Source organism: Crocodylus porosus, unplaced genomic scaffold (assembly GCF_001723895.1).
Source record: "Crocodylus porosus isolate Cpor-Errol unplaced genomic scaffold, CroPor_comp1, whole genome shotgun sequence".
NCBI classification, from domain to species: domain Eukaryota; kingdom Metazoa; phylum Chordata; order Crocodylia; family Crocodylidae; genus Crocodylus; species Crocodylus porosus.
In genome coordinates this window covers 112,948,147-112,953,962 of record NW_017728931.1, presented here as the reverse complement: position 1 = coordinate 112,953,962, position 5,816 = coordinate 112,948,147, and positions in this window count along the sequence as shown.

Sequence of the window (5,816 nt, the reverse complement as noted above, 5' to 3'; positions counted from 1 at the left end):
GATCCTTGAAGGGAGATGATCTTCCTCCTGCAGCCTCTCCAGAAGAAAGCGGGTGGTGTCAGCACACACATTGCTGCTTCTTTTACAGATTTTTATACCGCCAGTTCAGCTTCTTTCAAGCATTCTCAATAGTGTAAATCAAACTGTCTTTTCTATTGACAAGGGGTTATCTGATTGGAAAATCTCAGGAAACTGACTGATTCTCAGGAAACACCTACTTGGGAGCCAGCTTGACATTCCTATGGATAGCAGATATAATTGATGGGATATCTCTTGGTGTCTTCAGAAACAATAGATTGCAGCATCAGGTTTTTGGATTTTTACTTGCTGTGAACAAGCCTCAGCTTAGCATGACTTTTCCAGATCTTACTATAGTCTTTTAACAGACTTCAGGCACTTATTGGAGTGTTCATAACCTGTTGTGGAGAGGACTTCCACCAGTTGTCTCGGGAAAAGTATGACAACACTTGTGGACAGGGCTCCAACAGGCTGGATGCTGTGATGAAACCTTTACCATTGTTCAAATGTTGCCCATACCCCTGACTCGGTGTCTTGCCTCAGCATTCCTTAGCCCAGCAACTGAGTTTTAGCCAATTAAGTTTACATCGGCCTCCCATAGTGGGACCGGGGAATGTATGGCCCGAGGTGCCTAGTAAACTTACTTTTGCTTAAAGGTGTGTGGGGGGGGCAGGGGGAGTCCTTTGTAAAGCCAGATTAGAACTGGTCTGATGAATGCTGAGCTGGGTGTGGGGGTTGATCAGCATTGGGAACACAGCTTCCCCATCATGCAGTGCTTCCCTGCTTCGCTGATCCCAGAATTCACTGCAGTCTCTGCTTCAGGCTTTCTGTTCTCCATCTCTGATGTAAATGAATGGTCATCTGTTCCCATCTCAGATGCAAATGAGACCTAGGGCAGTTGTTTCACTTTTGTCACCCTGATCTGGAGGGTTTTAGGTGTGTCTCTCACTGCATCTTAATCAGTTTCTGTTTAGGTAGAGGAGGGGGCGTGATTCTTTGTGAGTCAGACAGGCTGTGTCCTGTGTCAGGGTTCCCCAAGAACATGGAGCTGACAGGTAACACACCCCTGGGCGCTGATATACAAGATGCTCCAGACACTTTAATTAGTATGGCTCTGAGATCTGCTCTAATTAAAGCGCCCCCACCCACCTGTACACATGTAAAAATGCCCAAAGTCTAGGTACAGACTTTCAAAAGGCCAAGGTGGAATCAATCAAAACTACACAGGTTTCTGTAAGTAGCATTGATTAGACTGGGAGGGAACAGAACACACGCTCACCCTTTGATTAAGGAGGGAAATGGTCAAAGCCAGCAGGTTGGGATCACTTCTGCTCACCTCCCAGTGGGCCCCGCATCCAGACTGTCACAGAGCCAAGCCAGCAGAGACTCACTTTCCAGCCCCAGTTGTCAGCCTCAGGCAGCCGGCAGCTGCAAGCAGCCGGGGGGGGGGGGAGGGGTGTCCCTGCACAAGCCTCAGTACCAGTGGCAGCCCAGCGTGATGTGACAGGCAGCCTTGGGAGGCTCAGTTCAGACAGTGGGGACAGGGAGGCTCCACCAAGGAAAGGATCAGGCCCCCCAGAGCTACATTCTCTATCTATAATAAGGCTTAGGAAAAATATTTTGAATATGCACTATTTAATATTTCTTGCACACAAAAACACATTTTTATTTTGCTGAGTTATTCAAAATGAAAATCTCAAACCATTTTCACAGTTGAGATGAAACGTGGCTCTGAATCTCAAGAGCATGTGTCAGTTGGTCAAGGCTGATCATTTTACAAAAGTAAAGAATAATGTTTTGATTTGAAACTAGAATAGCAGGGCAGCTTTAACAATTAACTGTAAAGTATTATTGTGTACCTCTAGTTGATTTTATGATCTCTAGAGCTCTGAGCCTGGGTTACGCCCAATAAATTGAATGCAAATTCATCCTGTATCTGAAGTATGAATGTCATGATCATCCATATCTTATCCATGGCACAGTCTTATAAATCATTTTACAGAGGCCCTCTGGGTTTGCAAATATGCCACTGCATAAAAGGTAAGTGAAAAAACAAAATAAGTTACATTTAATATGATGAATTTGTGTATGTCAGTTCCAGCTCACTCCTTGTTTAACATAACTTTTAACAATCTGACAATCCTTTCATGTTCTCTTGCCAGTAATTTAAAGGAATAAAGCAGGCATGGAACAAGGTTCTGATCTTTGTTAAACATGAGCAACTCACTTGAAAAACAGCCTTCTCAGTTCTCAAAGCACCTTTGTGTTGTCAACATAAAGGCTAGATGCCACAACAGGCCCTCTACTTAGCAAAGAACCTCTTTCCTTCTCTCAACAGGTGACCACCAGTATCTGGGGGAAGATTTGTTCACCAGAGCGCCCCAAGGGATGACGAGGTTGAACGGTCATAAACTACTGCAAGACCATTTTAGGCTGGACATAAGGAAGAATTTCTTTACTGTTCGAGCCCCCAGTGGCTGGAACAGCCTGCCATCGGAGGTGGTTCAAGCACCTACATTGAACACCTTCAAGAGCAAATTGGATGCTTATCGTGCTGGAATCCTGTGACCCCAGCTGACTTCCTGCCCTTCAGGCAGGGGGCTGGACCCAATGATCTTCTGAGGTCCCTTCCAGCCCTAATGTCAATGAAACAAAAGTGTAGCAGCAGGCAGGGTGCCTGTAGCCACCTTCAATGGGTTCCTTAGTGTCTTTGCTAATATAGCAGAATGACAACATGTCCCCAAAATGGTGAATATTTTTTTCAAAATTGAAGAATTATTAATCAATCTTAAAAACATCCTTTTAGGTATACATGCTGTTTTCCTGTTTTCACAAAGAGAAGAAACTCAGGCATAAAGGTAAAGGGATTTCTTCTAAGACCCAAAGTGATTTGATGATGCAAGAAACAAAAGTCAAGACACCCACACCTATGTTCAAAGTTAAACTCTGCCTCTCTCCACATTACAAAAGGCATAGCAGTTGCACAATACATTTCAGTTTGCTACCTCTGTAAATGCCAATGTAAAGTGAACAAATTCTACATTTTAGAAATAAGCACAGATGTCCCAGAAAAGAAGATAGAGCCTGATAATTAGGGTAAAACTTGATGGAGGCTTCATGGAGTTATGCTGTCAACTTGCCTCTAGAGAGAAGGATTACCAACATTGTTCTTGGGAACAGGCATGCCTTGTGAACTCCATTGGGCTGCAGGCTCAAGGTACTGCATCTCAGTACGAAGAACCCTCAGCACACTTACAAATTCAGGATGCTACGCTCACTAGCATCATGACCAAACAAGACTTGGGGGTCCTGATTGACCACAATATGAATATAAGCCATCAATGCAATGTTGTAGCTGGTGAAGTAAAGCAAACTCTGGTGTGCATCTACCGATGCATCTCAAGCAAAAGCAGGGATGTCATCCTCCCACTTTATGCAGCCTTGGTGAGGCCACAGCTGAAGTACTGCATCCAGTTTTGGGCCCCCCACTTCAGGAGGGATGTGGACAGGCTTGAGAGAGTCCAGAGGAGAGCCACTCATATGATCCAAGGCCTGGAGGGCAGACCGTATGAGGAGAGGCTGAGGGTTTTGGGACTCTTCAGTCTGGAAATGAGAAGGCTCAGGGGGGGCATGTTAGTAGCCTACAAATACGTGAGGGATACGTCGGGACCTGGGAGAACAGCTATTCACCAGAGGTCCCCAAGGGATAACAAGATCTAATGGCCATAAACTCCAGGAAGGCTGATTTAAACTAGACATAAGAAAAAAGTTCTTTCCAGTACGAGTATCTGGAACAGACTCCCCCAGAGGTGGTGAAAGCACCTACTCTGGACTTTTTCAAAATACATCTGGATATTTTTCTTGCTGGGATCACTTGAGCCCAGCTGACTTCCTACCTCTGGCAGGGGGTCTGGGTGAGATGATCTCACAAGGTCCCTTCCAGCCTCTAATGTCTATGAATCTACATGCATATGTACATACACATGTACTCTTACACACACTCCCCACAGCCAGGTTTCGTATGACACCAAAGCAACAGTAGGAGTGGGAGGATAAGCCTTCCAGGAGCTGGAGCATGCCCTGGCCTGCCCCCTTACCATGCCCAGAGTCAATTCCTGCCAGCATCATCAACAGCTGGGAGAGCACAGGAGATGGAGCCTTGCTGTGGGCCTCTGCACTGTCCGGCCCCACCAACTCCTGGCAAGTGCATGTATATACAAGCACACCCCACTTACCCAACCCTGCAACCCCCAGGAACCTTGATGGTGGGGAAGAATGGGAGACCACAGAAGCCTGTGGCCAGGCTTCATCCCCCATGGGCTGGTCTCTTCCAGTACCATAAGTGATGATGGACAGAAACAGCCCTGCCAGGACCTCCAGGGTGGGCAGACAGGTCTGCTGATTCTCTGCATCTCCCATGGTGCCTGGGAGATGGAGTCCAACCTTCCATCTCCCAGGCTGCCAAGTGGTACCAGGCAGGTGGGCAGGGCTGCTTCTGCTCAAAATCTCCCATGGTGCCAGCAGAGGCCAGAGTTGCCATCTGTGCTGCCTGCCAACAGGTGCCAGGGCCTGAGCACAGCTGAGATCCTGCCATGTGGTGTCACTACCAGTGCCTCCCACCCCTGGGCCAGATAAAATCAATTGGTGGGTCACATCCAGCCCCTGAGCCATATTTTGCTCACCCCTGCTTTAAAAGAAAGAGCTATATGGGAACCTGCTGTCATTTCTTGCACAGTTAGCACCAAGAACTAAGGAGCCTATGATGTTTGTTACTATGACTGCATTATACAATCACTTTGGGTGGAAAACGTATAGACTTCTGATCAGATTTGGGCAAAACCCAAATCTTATTCCACAGAAAGTCTGAACTCTACAACAGAAAAGTAAAAGGTCAAAATTATTTTCTTTCAGCACAGAGTTCCTGGGGATCCCCAGTTTCCAGGCTCTGCCACACAAATAGGAGCCTAACAACCGTGACTCAAACTGGAGCTTTCACTGCTTAAAGCCTTCACATTCTGCAGCAAGTAACTTAGCAGTTTCTGAAGTCAGAGACTTGGAACATTTCTGCTAAGGAGCAGGGAACCCAGGAAAACCAAGTGCCCCATTTTAAGCCAAGGCTCACAAGCTTTCCACCATAGGTTTAGAAGCCAAGATCTCTGAGTGACCTGTCTCCAGCTGTTGGTCACTCAGGCAATCATGCAAGAGTCCCTGAGAGCTCTGGCATGAGCAAAGATTTTCAGGCACTTGGCTTTGTGACAGCCTGCCAGGAAGGCAAGCTTTCAGGAAGTCAGTGTCTTCCCCAAGGAAAGCCTACTGGTTTCTCTTAGATCATTCAATGAACCTAACACTTTCCTGTGAAATAGTTATAATTGATCAAATTCACTATGCCCAGCACTGGTCTTCAATCTCTGCTACCTACACAGAGATTAATTTTTTTCCATATGGAATAGATCTTGTCAGAAATCTTTCATTAGGACAATTTCTATTAACAAATATTTTAACTGGATTTCTCTTGTGAAGAATTCCTAAGTTCAAAAATGGAATTGGTCTTCAGAGACCCCCCCTGCCAATCCCATAGGCACTTAAGTTTGGGCGAGTAGAGCTTTCTTAGAGTTTGACAATCAGGTTTTAACATGCCCAGATTGTCTCAGCCTTTCTAGGACCAGACATCTCAGTACTTATCTCATGTTACTCTTAAGCTGCATTGGGATCTTCATAGATTTCATAGACATTAGGGCTGGAAGGGACCTCGGGAGAGCATCGAGTCCAGCCCCCTGCCCAAAGGGCAGGAAGTCAGC